Source organism: Pseudophryne corroboree, chromosome 6 (genome assembly GCF_028390025.1).
Source record: "Pseudophryne corroboree isolate aPseCor3 chromosome 6, aPseCor3.hap2, whole genome shotgun sequence".
NCBI classification, from domain to species: Eukaryota; Metazoa; Chordata; class Amphibia; order Anura; family Myobatrachidae; genus Pseudophryne; species Pseudophryne corroboree.
This window is the reverse complement of record NC_086449.1, coordinates 390,320,245-390,340,953: the sequence shown is the minus strand read 5'-3', so window position 1 is coordinate 390,340,953 and position 20,709 is coordinate 390,320,245.

The window sequence follows — 20,709 nt, the reverse complement described above, 5'->3', positions numbered from 1 at the left end:
TATCTTTTAATAATTGCATCACTGAATGCTGGGGGATCCTGAAGAATGGGATCTTCAGCTTTCATTAGGCTGGTCGCCCACTCAAAAGGCTCTCCTCTAAAAGAATAAATAAGATAGAGCACAAGGTTCTCTGGAGTGATGCCCAGAAATGGTCTAGACAACATAATAATGTAATAGTGTTTGTAAAGCGCCAGAAATTGGGCTAAGTCCCCATCAAAGATTATGGATGTTGAGATATCAGAGTCAGGATCTGTTTCCTTCTCATCTGACTGACTGGAGTGCTTTGCTAGGACCTGGTCACTATTGACCTTACTCGAGGCTGAGACTCTCTGAACCCCACCCGGGGCTGAGACTCTCTGAACCCCACCCGGGGCTGAGATTTTCTGAACCCCACCCGGGGCAGTGACTTTCTGAACCCCACCCGGGGCAGTGACTTTCTGAACCCCACCCGGGGCAGTGACTTTCTGAACCCCACCCGGGGCAGTGGCCTCCGGGAACCCCGCTGGGGCAGTGGCCTCCGGGAACCCCGCTGGGGCAGTGGCCTCCGGGAACCCCGCTGGGGCAGTGGCCTCCGGGAACCCCGCTGGGGCAGTGGCCTCCGGGAACCCCGCTGGGGCCAGCACCTCGGATTCTTTTACTGGGACCGGGTCGTTGGCCTCCCTGACTGGGATCGGGCCATTGGCCTCCCTCTCTGAGTCGATAATAATCGAAAGTTCTCCCGGGACTATGACTTCCGGGACTTTTGCTGAAGCAATAACGTTCAGATCCTCCACTAATGCTATGCTTCTTAAGTTCTTTCCTGGGGAAGCGACTTCTAGACCCTTCTTTGGGGCTGCGTCTCTCGAGACCCCACTTGGGGATATTACTTCAAAGATCCCTTCTGGGGTTTTGCTTCTCGAGTTCCCTTCAAGAACTATGGTTTTAGATACCCTTTCTGAGGTTGCGCTCCTCAAGTCCCTACCTGGGGTAACAGCTTCTGAGACCCCATCTGGTATGGAAACCTGAGCTACAATATTTGATGTCCCTCTATAAGCTTGGGCATCGGGTACCGCTCCAGCACTCTGGGCATCGGGTACCGCTCCAGCACTCTGGGCATCGGGTACCGCTCCAGCACTCTGGGCATCGGGTACCGCTCCAGCACTCTGGGCATCGGGTACCGCTCCAGCACTCTGGGCATCGGGTACCGCTCCAGCACTCTGGGCATCGGGTACCGCTCCAGCACTCTGGGCATCGGGTACCGCTCCAGCACTCTGGGCATCGGGTACCGCTCCAGCACTCTGGGCATCGGGCACCACTCCAGGACCCTGGGCTACGGGCACCACTCCAGGACCCTGGGCTACGGGCACCACTCCAGGACCCTGGGCTACGGGCACCACTCCAGGACCCTGGGCTACGGGCACCACTCCAGGACCCTGGGCTACGGGCACCACTCCAGGACCCTGGGCTACGGGCACCACTCCAGGACCCTGGGCTACGGGCACCACTCCAGGGACTTGCAACTCCGCTTCCACAGGAACCTCAAGAGAGGAGAGAAACATTCTCTTTTGATTCCTGAATCTATAATGGGGCTCCCTTGCCCAAGGACCCCAATTATAGGACAGAGAGCTTTTTTGTGTGGGTTGTGTGACAAGTACCTCTGCCACAGTAGAGACAGGAGTAGGTCTTGTATCATGACTCAACTTGGCCAGAGGGCAAGACTCGTCACCACACTTTGGCTTGCGCAACTCACAGGTCTGCAGATAATGGCCTAAACCCCCACAATATAGGCATAAGTTTAAGTTTCTGCGACGCAGACGCTCCTCTTCTGAGAGCCTGGGCCGCAGAAAACTTTTAAACTTTTTCTCTTCAATTAAACCAGAGGATTCTCTTGTCACCATACTGTGAACAAGAGTCTCTTTAGAGATAGATGTACTCTCAACGACTTCTGGCAAAATAAGCAAGATTTTAGTCAGAAGGTTTTGCAGTTGCTTTAGGGATTGCTGCAAAACTTCAAGTCGCTCTGGTCTCAAAGCACTGAATACAGAGTTCAGGGCTGCGAGAGATGCCTGCAGGGCTTGCATAGTTGACATAGGAGGATTTAAAACTAGACAAGACAAGACAAGGCAAGACAAGGCAAGGCAAGGCAAGGCAAGGCAAGGCAAGACTAGGCAAGACTAAATTTTGCTAAACAAAACAAGACTTTTTTTTTTTTTTTTTTTAAAACACCGGACTGGATTCTAAACACCGGACTGGATTCTAAACACCGGACTGGATTCTAAACACTGGATTGGATTCTAAACACCGGACTGGATTGGATTCTAAACACCGGACTGGATTCTGCACACTGAATTCTAGACAGGACTGGATTCTAGACTAAACACTGGACTGGGCCAAAAAAGAAAAAAAAAGTTTTATTTCTTTTTTGTGGTATGGCTGATGATAATGTTATGATTCCCGTACTCCAGACCAGAGGAGATCGTATGGCTGAGGTCAGAGTACTGGGAAGATATGCTGGTTGTGGGAGCAGGAAAGCCTAGTAACCCCTGGCGCCCTAACTCCGTTGTCTCGCCCGTGTTATCAGAAATCCCCTGCGAGACTATGGTTGCTTGAGCCCATGGCAGCCGCGTTCGAAGGGCGGATTATGTCTGCCCAACCCCGATGCCCCCTCAGGTCTTAATGGGAGACAAAGGGAAATCCGAGACAGGGTGATAACAAGGGGCCCTCTGACTAAGCAACCAGGCCAGGGGTTACAAGCTAACTAACTAAATCAAAAGGTATGTGCGGACTAGCCGCCAGGGAAAAGGACAACCAAAGATCCACTGATCCGTTACTCCTATCCAGCACCGCTGGATACCAGAGTGGATCAGGGAGAGCGGAATCCTCCGCAAAAGCTCCAGGACACAAATATACTAAATAATAAACAGTAAGCGGACAAGCCGCAACACACGGCTGCGCCGTGACTCACGAACACCACAGGATGTTAAAGGTGCTCAGTCAGACTCCAGGAAAAAGATGACAAATCTCTGAGTACAGGACCACTGAGGACAGGAACAACCGGCTTGAGCAGGACTGGATACTTTCTGCAACTGACATAGGCAAACAGGAAGCTGCCGACACCGACTTTCAGAACTGGAGGACAGGCAGAATCCACTGGAACTCAGGGTAGGACACGGGATCAGACACAGGGACTGACACAGGAATCCACACAGGGACTGACACAGGAATCCACACAGGGACTGACAAGAACCAGCTCAAACTTAAAGCAGACTGCAAACCAAGGAATATCATCAGCATCTGCTAACTGCAGTGAGCCAGCATATATCAGAGAGGCCTAATTAATTATCTCTAGCAGCTGGCCTGCTGCACGACTAAGCTGACAAGATGCAATCAGCAGCCAGATGAGGCTGAACACATGGGAACAAGCTGCAATTGCACAGACTCACCAGCGGCAGCAGACAAGAGTAATCCAAAACAGAGCAATGGGAAATCCTGGCATGCAAGACAACTAAATAAACATAAAATAGGAATGAACCACTACCTGTGGTTCATAACAGTATCCCCTCCTTAAGGGTGAGCTCCGAGCACCCCATGACACCCACGGGGAACATAAACAAAAGTATAACATGAAATACAAAACAAAACTGCAAAACAGGAATGAGCCACAGCCGTGGCTCATAACACCTATGGCGCCTCAGAAATTTCATGACGGCAGCTGGCACACCTATAGCGCATTCATCCCACATAAAAAGGCTTCTAACAGCGATAAAAGAACCAGACAGAGTGGCTGTTATCAAGTGCAAAGCACACACTTACAACCAAGATCCAATCTCACTTGGTAACAGCCGGGCAGACGAGGCTGCTAAATCAGCAGCCAGCACCCCCATACAAACAGATATCACATCACTGATGACATTCAACACAATCAACACACAAAAATTAATTGAAATGCAAAATTTGTGTTCCTCCCAGGAAAAGGCAGTCTGGAGGTCAAAGGGGTATGGCCAGGAGTCCTCAGGACTCTGGACAGGTGGACAGGGTAAGCCAATGGCCCCCAGAGCATATCTTCCAATCTTAGCTGAGGCGGCACATTGTCTGACTCATCTGGGTAAAGAGGGTATGTGTAAGCTGGTGAGAACCTACTGGTGTGCGCCAGGATTCTCTTCTCATGCGGGTAAGAGAGCAATGACATGTCTTACTTGCTTGAGGAAGAATATTGGAAAGTCAATACCAACAGAACCATCCCATATCCCGCCGACAGATGGCCCTTTTCAGGTAATACAAATTGATTTCATACAGTTACCACCCTTTAGGAATTTAAAATATGTGTTAGTCTGTATTGATGTGTTTTCCAATTGGGTAGAAGCGTTCCCTGCTGCCACAAATACTGCTACGTTTACTGCAAAGAAAATTGTGCAGGAATTTGTGTGTAGATATGGTATCCCTAGAATAAATGAAAGCGATAGGGGTACCCATTTTACAGGTGAAGTTTTTCAGGTTATGTGCAAACTGATGGGAATTAATAGCAAGCTGCATACTCCGTACCGCCCACAGGCGAGTGCGAAGGTGGAGAGAATGAACAGCACTATTAAGAACAAGCTGAGCAAAGTGATGGCTGAAACTGGATTGTTGTGGCCAGAAGCTTTGCCACTAGTATTGTACAGCATCAGAACCACTCCCAGGTCCCCCCTTAACCTATCACCCTTTGAGATTATTTTTGGCCAACAACCCCATGTAATGATAGACCCCCAGGATGATTTGAAATGCAATAACGAAGTGACTGTAAAATATTTGGTTAGGATGAGCCAGCAGTTGAGGGATCAAAATAGAAATCTAAAGCTGGTGATTCCTGACCTACCGAACAGTAATTGTCATGACATTGAACCTGGGGATTATGTAATGATTCGAAATTTTCTACGCTCAGGTTGCCTCACTGACAGGTGGGAAGGACCGTACCAAGTCTTACTAACCAGCACAACAGCATTAAAGGTTGCCGAAAGAGAGACTTGAGTCCACTCGTCCCACTGTAAGAAGGTCGCTGACCCAGAGAGAACCCGTGACAAAGAGCAGAGTGTAGAGAACATCGTATCACTGGAGTGTCTGTTCCGGGAAGGTTGAGAGGCAGTACTGTTGAGACGGCACCTGAGCGCGGAGAACAACAAGACCAGAGGCGGTTGTCGCACCAGTTTTTCTTTTTTTTATTATTTTTTCCCTCTCCCACTACCCTCCTTCTCTCCTTCCCTTTCTCCCCCTTCTTGTTTCCCTTCTCTTCCTTTAACAAGATGGACAGGAAAACAGGAACAGGATTAACAGGAAAACCCGGAACACAGTCTCTTGGGGTAACCAAGAGACTGTGTTCCGGGTTTTCCTGTTAATCCTGTTGTTGGCCAGGACAGTCTGTTTCAGTGAGGGTCCCAGAGAGGTCGAGAAAGGATCTGGAATGGGCTCTGATGGCGAGGATGGATTTGTAGAATTCCAAGATCAACACATCACTCGAGCAAAGGCGAGTATCAGAAAACGATCTGGTAGTCAGGGAGCTCGGAGGCACTGTGAAGGGTTATTGGCTGAGGAAAATTGCATTTGTAGGAATTGTGAGAACATAGTTGAAGATGGGTGCATCCAGAGATGTCAGTCCAGCCTTAATTTTAACATGGACCTTCATCCATTGAGTGACTACCACTCACTAGTGGGTAAGGTCTTAAACCAGACAGAATGCTGGGTGTGCTCACAAGTACCTCAAGGTCAGAGCAAGCCAGGATTAGTACCGTACCCTTTAGCAATAGATGAGGTACTCGAATTACGGGGTGGGAGACCGGTAGACAAGAAATTTAATATTTCTAGGCCCCCTAGTTTGAAGCTCCACCAGTATCATGTAGATAGATCCTTAGTGTGTTTCAACATTTCCAATTACTGAAAACCAGGAAATTGGGAGGTGACATGGAATAATCAGACCATGGCCTTTTCGCACAGAGCTGATAGGATACCCGTAGACTCTGAACTTGTACGCCAAATAGCCAACAGTGGAAGGTATTTTCGGTATAGGTATACTCGAGGAAGCAAGACCATGTGGGTTGGAGAAGTATCACCAGGGTACTGTGCTCATATCATCCAGCCTGATACTTGTACTGAGCAGATGGGAGAACTAGGGATTGGATTTTTCACTTGGAAAGTTTGTAATATGGTAATGTCATATTCTGTCCCGTATTTTCTCCCCGATGATGCCTATTTCATATGTGGGAGGAAGGCGTATAAGTGGCTTGCCCCAAACTCAGAGGGATTGTGTTATGTTGGAAGAGTGTTGCCAGAGGTCATGACCATAACCCATGATAAGATGAAAGACGTTCACCGCAGTGCTCAGGCTCCTTATACTCATACTCACTATGAACACATCGTCAAGAGATAGGACAGAGCACGTAGCCTCTGATTTGATCCACGAATCCACCGGGATTCAATTCCTTCTCGCACTAGACATCACCCGTACTGCCAGAGGAATTATAAATTATAGGTATATCCATGCGCTAGCGAACTTGATAGATAATATCACTGAGATGTATGACGACACCTTCAGGTATACGGGTAGGGAGTTGCAAGCTTACAAGACAGAACTGATCCAGCACAGGATGGTCCTCAATTATATCACAGCCGTGACGGGTGGGTACTGTGTCACTTTGGCAACTCAATATGGTGTGAAGTGCTGCACGTATATTACAAACAGCACTGACGACCCCACAGAGATTATCGATCAAAAGATGGATGATATATTGCAGTTGAAGTGGGAGTTCCGGAGGAGGCACAATCTTACCCTGACCGCTGTGGGTAATGAGCTGACCGGCTGGGTCTCATGGTTGAACCCACGAAATTGGTTCTCAGGATTAGGAGAGTGGGCTCAAAATGTTATTATGAGTGTGGGAAAGTTACTCCTTTGTATCCTGGGAGTCATCATAATTATTGGCTCTATATTTAGGTGTGTTCGAATTCTAACGCGGCGCAAGCACGGCACAAATTTGATTAGTTTAAGGAGCGGGGGCATTGTTACAGCAGCAGATTTAATTTACGACCCATCCATAGAGACAGTGTTATGATAAGGATTGCAAATGAATTCCATGGCCTGTTTCTTTCACCCGTTTTTCCTTTGTCTCCCCCTCTGCACAGATACACCGATCCGGAAAAGACATCGACTACACCCAAGAATGATTATGAAAATGTTATGTAAATGTATTCTAGATATGTGTCTTATCTTCATCTCTACAACCTTCAGTTAGTGACACACATAGTCGTCAGGTGATATCCACATATACTAGCACTCACATATGTTCCCCCTCCATGTATCATCAACTAAATATGCACCCCATTTGTTGGAACAAGAAGCCGAAAAGAGCTCGGTAGTGTTTGTTGGCCCACTTACAGACCCTTAATATGGGATAAGAAGGATTTAATGTATACTTCGCAATACCTCGAAGCTTATCTAGAACATATACGGCACAATGATACATGCCCCTCAGACATGGATTCATACATACATGGTTTTTACTATCCCACTAGGTCATACATTTCCCGCCTACACCTCTCCTCCTACCATCCAATCGTCTGTAGATATTGATATTTTTCTGTTTAGTGTTTAGATAGTGGCAGTTATTGTTGACTGCCAAAGGGTGGACTGTCAAAGTCAGAAAATATTCCAGAACACACAGCACGTATAAAATACACACACATGCCCACTGCGCGTGCACTTGTTCCGCCGTGCGTGCACATATCCACAATTTGCGTATGGTCGCTCTTGCGGTCCTGCGCGTGGTATGGGTATTTACGGCAGAGTTTGTGAACGCATGGAGGGCTATCAAAACATTCCATATTTAATCCAAATAGTGCACATTGTACACATAGTCCCCCTGCACCACATCAGCAAGTATCAACAGTATAAATGATTTCAGAACAAAGGGATTCACCTTTGCATGATAGGAGAGGATAGAGTAAGGTTATAAGGTGGTGTCTGGTATCCAGCTGTAGGGTATTTTAAGGGTAACATTCCGGTGTTGGTTTGTGGAAGATCGCATGTTCCTGTGGATAGTTATGTGCAGAAGCAGAATATAGATATAAACTGTATTTACTTTATATTATGTATGTGGCGGGAATCCAGAGAAGACCACCCACAAGAGCAGTTGAGAAAGACATCGCCAACCTTTTCAAATCAACCTATGACCTCTCCTGTACTGTAAAGATGCATCCCTGTGTCCAATGGACAAAGGGATTACAGTATCCATTGTATTGCTTTTGGAAGTATTGTATAAAAAGCTTGCTGCCTGGCCGGTCAGAAGACTCTTAACGCTATCTACCTGATTAGCGGAGGACTGGACCAGGAAGCGCATGCTAATATTCTCACATATGTACATTGACTGTAGCCATTTACTCTGTTGTATTGTAGTGCATAATTTGTATTGTTAAACCCCCTTTCAGATATATTACTCTGTGGTGTCGGAACCCAGTGATTAACTACAAATCGGTGTTGTGTCCTCTTTTCCCTGCTAGGGTTTAAAGTGTATTACATTGACTAACTGTATATGGTTTTAACGTGTATCAAATTAAGTGTGTACGTACTGCGTGTACATTGTACCCCCAGCGCGGCGTTTGTACGCAGAGTCCGCACACGGTACGGGACTCATTACGCAAATAGCGTAAAAGGTATATAGAGTGAATATTAAGTTTAGCGGCCGTAGCGGCTTCATGGTAAAAGTGTGTTTAAAGGTATAGCTTTATGGTTTAAGATAATATCGACATTATCAAGTGTACAGTACAGTAGGCCATTGCTGTATCTTGCAGCTCCATGTCACTGCAAGTATTCATATCTGTGCTGCATTGTTGTGAGCAGTATATATAGTAGTACAGTGCAGCATTTTGGTGACCAACAGTATATAGTTGTACAGTACAGTAGGCCATTGCTGTATCTTGCAGCTCCATGTCACTGCAAGTATCCATATCTGTGCTGCATTGTTGTGAGCAGTATATATAGTAGTACAGTGCAGCATTGTGGTGACTAACAGTATATTGTTGTACAGTACAGTAGGCCATTGCTGTATCTTGCAGCTCCATGTCACTGCAAGTATCCATATCTGTGCTGCACTGTTGTGAGCAGTATATATAGTAGTACAGTGCAGCATTTTGGTGACCAACAGTATATAGTTGTAAAGTACAGTAGGCCATTGCTGTATCTTGCAGCTCTGTGTCACTGCAAGTATCCATATCTGTGCTGCATTGCTGTGAGCAGTATATATAGTAGTACAGTGCAGCATTGTGATGACTAACAGTATATCGTTGTACAGTACAGTAGGCCATTGCTGTATCTTGCAGCTCTGTGTCATTGCAAATATTCATATCTGTGCTGCATTGTTGTGAGCAGTATATATAGTAGTACAGTGCAGCATTTTGGTGACCAACAGTATATAGTTGTACAGTACAGTAGGCCATTGCTGTATATTGCAGCTCCGTGTCACTGCAAGTATCCATATCTGTGCTGCATTGTTGTGAGCAGTATATATAGTAGTACAGTGCAGCATTTTTGTGACCAACAGTATATAGTTGTACAGTACAGTAGGCCATTGCTGTATCTTGCAGCTCCGTGTCACTGCAAGTATCCATATCTGTCCTGCATTGTTGTGAGCAGTATATATAGTAGTACAGTGCAGCATTTTGGTGACTAACAGTATATTGTTGTACAGTACAGTAGGCCATTGCTGTATCTTGCAGCTCTGTGTCACTGCAAGTATCTATATCTTTGCTGCATTGTTGTGAGCAGTATATATAGTAGTACAGTGCAGCATTGTGGTGACTAACAGTATATCGTTGTACAGTATAGTAGGCCATTGCTGTATCTTGCAGCTCTGTGTCACTGCAAGTATCCATATCTGTGCTGCATTGTTGTGAGCAGTATATATAGTAGTACAGTGCAGCATTTTGGTGACCAACAGTATTTAGTTGTATAGTACAGTAGGCCATTGCTGTATATTGCAGCTCCGTGTCACTGCAAGTATCCATATCTGTGCTGCATTGTTGTGAGCAGTATATATAGTAGTACAGTGCAGCATTTTGGTGACCAACAGTATATAGTTGTACAGTACAGTAGGCCATTGCTGTATCTTGCAGCTCCGTGTCACAGCAAGTATCCATATCTGTGCTGCATTGTTGTGAGCAGTATATATAGTAGTACAGTGCAGCATTTTGGTGACCAACAGTATATAGTTGTACAGTACAGTAGGCCATTGCTGTATCTTGCAGCTCTGTGTCACTTCAAGTATCCATATCTGTGCTGCATTGTTGTGAGCAGTATATATAGTAGTACAGTGCAGCATTTTGGTAACCAACAGTATATAGTTGTACAGTACAGTAGGCCATTGCTGTATCTTGCAGCTCCGTGTCACTTCAAGTATCCATATCTGTGCTGCATTGTTGTGAGCAGTATATATAGTAGTACAGTGCAGCATTTCGGTGACCAACAGTATATAGTTGTACAGTACAGTAGGCCATTGCTGTATCTTGCAGCTCCATGTCACTGCAAGTATCCATATCTGTGCTGCATTGTTGTGAGCAGTATATATAGTAGTACAGTGCAGCATTTTGGTGACCAACAGTATATAGTTGTACAATACAGTAGGCCATTGCAATTGATATAATAATATTACTGGCATATAATTCCACACATTAAAAAATGGAGAACAAAAATGTGGAGGGTGAAATAGGGAAAGATCAAGATCCACTTCCACCTAGTGCTGAAGCTGCTGCCACTAGTCATGGCAGAGATGATTCAATGCCATCAACGTCGTCTGCCAAGGCCGATGCCCAATGTCATAGTAGAGAGCATGTAAAATCCAAAATACTAAAGTTCAGTAAAATGACCCAAAAATCTAAATTAAAAGCGTCTGATGAGAAGCGTAAACTTGCCAATATGCCATTTACGACACGGAGTGGCAAGGAACGGCTGAGGCCCTGGCCTATGTTCATGGTTAGTGGTTCAGCTTCACATGTGGATTGAAGCATCAACCTCCCGCTAGAAAACTGAAAAGAGTTAAGATGGCAAAAGCACAGCAAAGAACTGTGCGTTCTTCTAAATCACAAATCCCCAAGGAGAGTCTAATTGTGTCGGCGGTTGCGATGCCTGACCTTCCCAACACTGGACGGGAAGAGGTGGCTCCTTCCACCATTTGCATGCCCCCTGCAAGTGCTGGAAGGAGCACCCACAGTCCAATTCCTGATAGTCAAATTGAAGATGTCACTGTTGAAGTACACCAGGATGAGGATATGGGTGTTGCTGGCGCTGAGGAGGAAATTGACAAGAAGGATTCTGATGGTGAGGTGGTTTGTTTAAGTCAGGCACCCGGGGAAACACCTGTTGTCCGTGGGATGAATATGGCCATTGACATGCCTGGTCAAATTACAAAAAAAAAATCACCTCTTCGGTGTGGAATTATTTTAACAGAAATGCGCAAAACAGGTGTCAAGCCGTGTGTTGCCTTTGTCAAGCTGTAATAAGAAGGGGTAAGGACGTTAACCACCTAGGAACATCCTCCCTTATACGTCACCTGGTGCGCATTCATCAGAAGTCATTGACAAGTTCAAAAACTTTGGGTGACAGCGGAAGCAGTCCACTGACAACTAAATCCCTTACTCTTGTACCCAAGCTCCTGCAAACCACACCACCAACTTCCTCTGTGTCAATTTCCTCCTTAGACAGGAACACCAATAGTCCTGCAGGCCATGTCACTGGCAAGTCTGACGAGTCCTCTCCTGACTGGGATTCCTCCAATGGATCCTTGAGTGTAACGCCTACTGCTGCTGGCGCTGCTGTTGTTGCTGCTGGGAGTCGATCGTCATCCCAGAGGGGAAGTCGGAAGACCACTTGTACTACTTCCAGTAAGCAACTGACTGCCCAACAGTCCTTTGCGAGGAAGATGAAATATCACAGCAGTCATCCTGTTGCAAAGCGGATAACTCAGGCCTTGGCAGCTGTGTTGGTGTTAGACGTGTGTCCGGTATCCACCGTTAATTCACAGGGACTTAGAGAATTTCTTGAGGTAGTGTGTCCCCGGTACCAAATCCCATCTAGGTTCCACTTCTCTAGGCAGGCGATACCGAGAATGTACACAGACGTCAGAAAAAGTGTCACCAGTGTCCTAAAAAATGCAGTTGTACCCAATGTCCACTTAACCACGGACATGTGGACAAGTGGAGCAGGGCAGACTCAGGACTATATGACTGTGACAGCCCACTGGGTAGATGTATTACCTCCCGCAGCAACAACAGCAGCAGCGGAACCAGTAGCAGCATCTCGCAAACGCCAACTCGTTCCTAGGCAGGCTACGCTTTGTATCACCGCTTTCATAAGAGGCACACAGCTGACAACCTCTTACGGAAACTGAGGAACATCATCGCAGATTGGCTTACCCCAATTGGACTCTCCTGGGGATTTGTGACATCGGACAACGCCACCAATATTGTGCGTGTGTTACATGTGGGCAAATTCCAGCATGTCCCATGTTTTGCACATACAATTCATTTGGTGGTGCAGAATTTTTAAAAAAATGACAGGGGCATGCAAGAGATGCTGTCGGTGGCCCTAAGAATTGCGGGCCACTTTCGGCATTCAGCCACCGCGTGCCGAAAACTGGAGCACCAGCAAACACTCCTGAACCTGCCCCTCCATCAGCTGAAGAAAAAGGTGGTAACGAGGTGGAATTCAACCCTCTATATATTTCAGAGGATGGAGGAGCAGCAAAAGGCCATTCAAGCCTATACATCTGCCTACGATCTAAGTAAAGGAGGGGGAATGCACCTGACTCAAGCGCAGTGGAGAATTATTTCAATGTTGTGCAAGGTTCTGCAACCCTTTGAACTTGCCACACGTGAAGTCAGTTCAGACACTGCCAGCCTGAGTCAGGTCATTGCCCTCATCAGGCTTTTGCAGAAGCAGCTGGAGAGATTGAAGGAGGAGCTAAAATGGAGCTATTCCGCTAGGCATGTGGGACTTGTGGATGGAGCCCTTAATTCGCTTAACCAGGATTCACGGGTGGTCAATCTGTTGAAATCAGAGCACTACATTTTGGCCACCGTGCTTGATCCTAGGTTTAAAGCCTATGTTGCATCTCTCTTTTCGGCAGACACAAGTCTGCAGAGAGTCAAAGACCTGCTGGTAAGAAAATTGTCAACTCAAGCGGAACGTGACCCGTCAACAGCTCCTCCTTCACATTCTCCTGCAACTGGGGCTGCAAGGAAAAGGATAAGAATTCCGAGCCCACCCGCTGGCAGTGATGCAGGGCAGTCAGGAGCGAGTGCTGACATCTGGTCCGGCCTGAAGGACCTGCCAACGATTACTGACATGTCGTCTACTGTCACTGCATATGATTCTGTCACCATTGAAAGAATGGTGGAGGATTATATGAGTGACCGCATCCAAGTAGGCACGTCAGACAGTCCGTACGTATACTGGCAGGAAAAAGAGGCAATTTGGAGGCCCTTGCACAAACTGGCTTTATTTGATCAAAGTTGCCCCCGCCCCCCTCCAGTGTGTACTCCGAAAGAGTGTTTAGTGCAGCCGGTCACCTTGTCAGCGATCGGCGTACGAGGTTACTTCCACAAAGATGTGGAGAAGATGATGTTCATCAAAATGAATTATAATCAATTCCTCCGTGGAGACATTCACCAGCAATTGCCTCCAGAATGTACACAGGGACCTGTGATGGTGGATTCCAGTGGGGACGAATTAATACTCTGTGAGGAGGGAGATGTACACAGTGAAAAGGGTAAGGAATCGGGGGATGATGATGAGGTGGACATCTTGCCTCTGTAGAGCCAGTTTGAGCAAGGAGAGATTGATTGCTTTTTTTTTTGGTGGGGGCCCAAACCAACCAGTCATTTCAGTCACAGTCGTGTGGCAGACCCTGTGGCTGAAATGATGGGTTTGTTAAAGTGTGCATGTCCTGTTTATACAACATAAGGGTGGGTGGGAGGGCCCAAGGACAATTCCATCTTGCACCTCTTTTTTTATTTATCTTTGCATCATGTGATGTTTGGGGCCAATTTTTATAAGTGCCATCCTGTCTGACACTGCAGTGCCACTCCTAGATGGGCCAGGTGTTTGTGCTGCCCTCTTGGGTCGCTTAGCTTAGTCATCCAGCGACCTCGGTGCAAATTTTAGGACTAAAAATAATATTGTGAGGTGTGAGGTGTTCAGAATAGACTGGAAATGAGTGGAAATTATGGTTATTGAGGTTAATAATACTATAGGATCAAAATTACCCCCAAATTCTATGATTTAAGCTGTTTTTGAGGGGTTTTTGAAAAAAAACACCCGAATCCAAAACACACCCGATTTCGACAAAATTTTTTAAGGGAGGTTTTGCCAAAACGCGTCCGAATCCAAAACACTGCCGCGGAACCGAATCCAAAACCAAAACACAAAGCCCAAAAAATTTCCGGTGCACATCTCTAGTTAAAACTCACATGCAAGTTACAAACAGTCTTTCCCTCCAAGTTCAAACATGGGCGCAGCCATGTTTGTTTTAATCACATGTTACTTTTCAGCCTATCAGCTGCACTCTGGTTTCTGCCTAATTATCCAGCAGCTACACTCTAGACTCTGCTTAATCAGCCAGCCAATCCTTGTTTCTCAGCTGGTATAAATATCCTGTTCCTGGGCTGGAAAGTTATCAGTGCTTCAGTTATCATCCTAGTGAAACCAATCTCTTCCTATTGTGGTTGTTCCTGCCTGCAAACTCCACTAGAGACTCGCACCAGTTCCACTCTCCATGGTGCAGCCTGACTCTGCAGTGTCCCAACATTGCATCCTGTGACTGGCAGTTACCTGACACCGGCTTCCAGCGTCCAGCTTCCCGTGTTGCTCTGCCCTGCCAGTAACCATCAGTGTTCCGCCATCGATCTCCAGTCACCATCGGTGTTCCGCCATCGATCTCCAGTCACCATCGGTGTTCTGCCATCAATCTCCAGGCACCATCGGTGTTGCGTCATCGATCCCAAATCACCATCTGTGTTCCGTCATCGATCCCAAGTCATCATCGGTGTCCTATCATCGATCTCAAGTCACCATCAGTGTCTTATCATCAATCTCAAGTCACCATCGGTTTTCTATCATCAGTATTCCTCCGAACTGTGTTTCCTATCACCAATACCAAGTCATCAGTATTCCTCCGAACTGTGTTTAATAAACTCTTTATACTTTTTACAAAGTTGTCTTGGTCACGCCTTCGGGCATTTGTTCTAAAGGTTCCCTGCATGTTCAAGAACCCTGTACTGCCTTCCAGGTACACCTATACCTCAGCCCCTAAAACTGAGGCTTCCTCTGGTCAGCCCCAGCCCTCAGTTGTGACAACAGTGGATGACTCGCTTGGGGGCTGTACTGGATTTAAGTCTTCAGAGAGTAATTTTACCTCTGAACAAGATATCCAAGGTTCAGTCAAGGATTCAGGACTTGCTACACAGTGAAAAGGTATCCATTCACGCAGCAATGCGTGTGATGGGATTGATGGTGTCAACATTCGACATGGTGGAGTATTCACAGTTCCACTCGAGGCCTCTGCAGCAGCTGATTCTTGCCAAATGAAATGAGTTGCATCAGATGATAAAAACGCAGACTATGGTTCTTACGATAGAAGTAAGAAGGTCATTAGCCTGGTGGCTACAGACATCCCATCTGGACAAGGGTAGACCCTTTTGGATATCAGATTTGGAAATTCTGACAACGGATGCCAGTCTCCAGGGCTGGGGACCAGTGTCAGGAAGGTTGTGTTTCCAGGGGAAATGAACCAAGGCACAAGCTTGCCTGCCAATAAATATATTGGAACTTCGGCCATATACATGGCACTGATTCAGGCAAAGGACATTCTTCAGGGAAAACCAGTTCAGATCCGCTTGGACAATGCGACGGCAGTAGCGTACCTAAACCATCAGGGAGGAACTCGCAACCTAAAAGCGATGAAAGAAGTAAGTCACATACTAAAGTGGGCAGAACTTCATCATCCAGCCTTGTCCGCGGTGTTCATTGCGGGAGTCCTAAACTGGGTAGCGGATTTTCTCAGTCGACATGCCATTCAGGCAAGCGAACACCCGGAGGTCTTCCACACCCTAATGGACAAGTGGGGGTGGCCAGAGATAGATCTCATGGCGTCCCGTCAGAACAACAAAGTTCTTGCATACGGGTCAAGAACAAAGGATCCCAGAGTGATCTTTGTGGATGCCCTGTCAGTGAGATGGGACTTTAATCTGGCTTAAGTGATTCCTCCAATCACCCTATTACCCAGGGTGGTGAGAAAGATAAAACAAGGAAAGGGTGCCGTGATACTAATAGCTCCGGCTTGGCCCAGAATGCATTGGTACACATATCTGCAGAGAATGTCGATGGATGCTCCAATTCTGCTCCCTCAACATCCAGATCTACTGATTCAGGGTCCTTGTTATCACAGACATCTGGATCGACTGTCTTTGACAGCGTGGCTCTTGAAACCTCTATCCTGAAGTCAAGAGGATTCTCGCAACAGGTAATTCAAACAATGCTCAGAGCAAGGAAACCTTCCTCAGCTCGCATTTATCACCGAATATGGCAAGCCTATATTCACTGGTGCTGTGAACGAAAAATGGATCCTAAGTCTTTCACAGTTTCCAGGGTGTTAGCATTCCTTCAGGCAGGTTTGAAGGTGGCTTCCTTGAGAGTGCAAGTGTCAGCATTGACTGTATGGTTCCAAAAGAAAATTGCCAACTTACAGGATGTGCATACTTTTCTCCAGGGAATGCTGTACATTCAACCTCCTTTTGTTCCTCCTACAGTGCCTTGGGACTTAAATTTAGTCCTAAAAGCCCTTCAAGTTGCCCCATTTGAACCACTTAATAAAGTGGATCTTAAATGGTTAACAACTAAAGTTCTCTTTCTACTGGCCATGGCGTCAGCTAGAAGAGTATCAGATTTAGGGGCATTGTCATATCGTTCCCCATTTCTGATTTTTTTATCCAGATAAAGCAATTCTCAATACTAGATCTGGGTATCTTCCCAAAGTAGTGTCTAAATTCCACCTTAACGAAGAAATTGTAGTCCCTGCTTTTCAGGTACCGGGCCTTTCTGCGGGAGATGCATCGCTGGACGTGGTCCGTGCCTTAAGGATCTACGTGGATCGTACCAGTGCCATCAGAAAGACAGATTCTCTCTTCATTCAATATGGATTTCACAAGAGAGGATGGCCTGCTGATAAGCAGACACTAGCGAGGTGGCTTCAGATGACGATTTCAGAAGCATATTCTTAAGCTGATCTCCCTGTTCCGGCTAATGTCCCTACTCAGAAGGCAGGTCCATCAGGGGCAGCACAACGGGGTTCTTCAGCAGAGCAGATATGTAAGGCAGCCACATGGTCTTCCATTAACACATTCATTATCCATTATGCCATGGATACCTTTGCCTCTCATGACGCTGAATTCGGGCAAAGGATTCTCCTGTTCAATCAGGAGCGTCCCCACCACTAAATTGCTTTGGGAAATCCCAATATTATCCTGTGGATAACCTGTGGATAACCTGTGGTCCCTGCTGAAGAAATATACGTTATGGTAAGAACTTACCATTGATAACTGTATTTCTCCTAAGTCCACAGGTTCCACAGTGATCCCACCCTGATGCACCTGATTTGAGGATCCTTTTACTCACTAACCTCTTCCTTCTTGTACGGAAGGGTGTGTCTGTAGGTCCTTCTCGCCTGATTAGGGCTAACAGTGATGCTCCTGCCTTGAGCTTTGAAATACAACTGATTTGCCTTAGTCAGGAGGCGGGGATATATGGACGGTCCCGTTGCATGCTGGGGGGCCGAAAAGCTTTGACCGATTGATGCAAATCTGCTGTCGCTTCATCATATCCCAATGTTATCCTGTGGAACCTGTGGACCTAGGAGAAATACTGATATCAACGGTTCTTACCATAATGTATATTTACCTGTGCGTTGCCAGAGGTTTCATGCGCGTTGCCAGAGGTTTCATGCGCGTTGCCAGAGGTTTCATGCGCATTGCCAGGGGTTTCATGCGCATTGCTAGGGGCTTCACGTGCTGTGTCATGCTTTTTGCCAGGGGTTTTATGCTCTCAGATCCATGCTCATTGCCACGGAAATGACTGATGTTAAATACTTTTACCGATGGGGGAGAGCCAGATGGTTTCCCGCTATTGATGGTTCAGTGCTACCAATTTTTTCCCATTTTTTTTCTCAAAGTGTCAGGCGCGGAGCTTAGCTCCGCCCCCTGACACCCACTAAGCCACGCCCACTGGTTCACATTTTTACTATACAGCAGGGATGACCATCGATGGTTAAAACCATTGATGGATCCATTCCAGATGGTTTTACACCATCAAGGTTATCCATTGATGGTGACCATTGATGGATAACCCACCAATGGCCATCCCCCGGGTGGCATTTTTGGGCAGGCACTAGCCCGCCAGGACTGAAGTCCTCTCCCCAGCTCCTCCCTTGTATTCCACTTGGCTGGCGGAGTTTTGCAGAATGACGTGATCGCGTCATCACGTCACAATGCGATCGCGTCATGACATCACAATGCAATCGCATCATGGCGCGATCACATCATTATTCAAAATCCACCGGCAGAGCGGAGTGTGAGGTGGAGGGAGGGGGAGCAGTGGCATGCCCCGGGAAAATTTCTGGTGTTGCCAGTCTGCACAGCGCAGCTAGCCCCGGATATTTTCCGGGCATACCACTGAAGGGGTTAAACCAGCCAACCCTGTGTTCCACTGAACTCTCTCTTGAAATATCCAGTAACAAAAGTTCCCTGGATCTTCCTCTTATGCTATCCTCCCCCAGATCTTGATAAATTCTCAAGGAAACTGGTCATGCATGTTCTGTCAGCAGTGAAATCCTTAAAAGCCCTCAACTGGAAAACAACTTCTCCCCCATCTATTTTAGCACTTAAACATCAGATATGGCATGTGGCAGCAATGGAGGAGATTACCTATTATCTTCATGACAGGGGCCATGTCTTCTCCCAAGTTCTCCCTGGCTCTTTGCCAAACTCCTGTCCTCCTGAGCACTGCACCCTGGCGGAGACCCATGTGCAATACATACTATTTCCCCCACCTTACACTACCTCTACTGTCAATTCTTATCTCTTGTCAGACTGGTCTATAAATCCCAATGCAATCCCATGCTGTGGTCACCCCCTTTCTTCCCCCCCCCCTCCCCCACTACATGTTTTCACACACCCCAGTAAATTTCTGCATTGACTTTGCAGTTCTGTCACATTATTATTATTTGCAATGAAAATTTGGTCACCTATTTGCGTTTGACAGACTCTCCAACATGACCCGCCCCACTAGGTACAAAATGCTCTGTTTCTGGACTTCCCTCTTAATTTATGATTTCCATCACCTGTGTTGAACTAGTTAAATGATAAGAAAGCTGTTTCTCTACAGGTGATGGCAATAATAAATTAAGAGGGAAGTCCAGAAACAGAGCATTTTGTACCTAGTGGGGCGGGTCATGTTGGAGGGTATGGTTTGATAATATCTCTCCATGTTTCTGTTACCTCCTGTTTCTATAGTGTACCGGTTCAGGCTGTGTTCATTGACGTTTGTTCTACTTACCTCTTTATATATGTACCACAGCGTCTCACATTTATGTTTCCTGTATTTGTGACTGATCATTCAATATAAAGAAATAGAAAAGTTATAATGACAAAAACAAGAATCACCTAGTGTGCCACCCCCCCCCCCCCCCCAAGAAGTGCCACCCCTAGGCATGTGCCTCACGTGCCTAGTGGGAAATCTACCACTTCAGCCCTAGTTACATTTGTTTTATTTTATTAAATTAGTCACTGTCTTTTAAAGGAACTGAGGAGTTTTAGATTACTGTATGATTTCAAAGAAATTGCTTTCACACCAAAACTACAGTACTGTAATAGATAATTATCCCTATCTTGTGTGCACAGCTCATGTAAAATGAGTAAAGAAACAACTTGTTCATTAGACAGACAAAGTTCTGGTCATGCAGGGTACTGTTTATCATCATTTAAGGTGTTTATGCAAAGTCACATTTATATATACTGAAGTTATCTTGTACTTTAGATCCATCTTTGGAAGCCTTTAAGAAACTTCTGTTTATCTCCATGGCTGCAGTCTTTAGATGCTGTGGCCCCACCCATTTCCGCTTTGGCCCGGAAAAGAATATAATGCCCACTGGAGCCATCGCAAACTCCTTAGCAATTGCATACATGTACGCAGCACCGATGCAATAACAAGGAACATTAACTCCTCGATTGAGTCCATGGTCACACAGACTGTCCGCGGCAATAGCGATGCTGGCGCCACTTTTCTCTGTGTACATGATTGCAGCTGAAGGCTGAAAATGGCCATAGCACACCTGCATTTTTACCGCCACTCCTATCACCTCCCCCAAACGGTCGCTTCCTGTTAGTCACTCTGTGGAAAAAAATCTCACTGCATGCAGCATTGCAAAGGTACCTCTGTGCGTGCGCAGTGTGATCGTGGCACATGCACAGCCTGCTGATAATCAGTTGCGTGAACATCAGCATTGCGTACAGACGTTAGTTAGGTCCATTATATCACCTGGCCAAGGACTTACCATTCCGATAAGTAGACAGGACTATACTTTGGCTGGGAGGGAGGGCTTCATTTTGACCCTGCATATCTCTGCCTATTTAACCTATTGATTGCCATTCATTCAAATTTGTGCT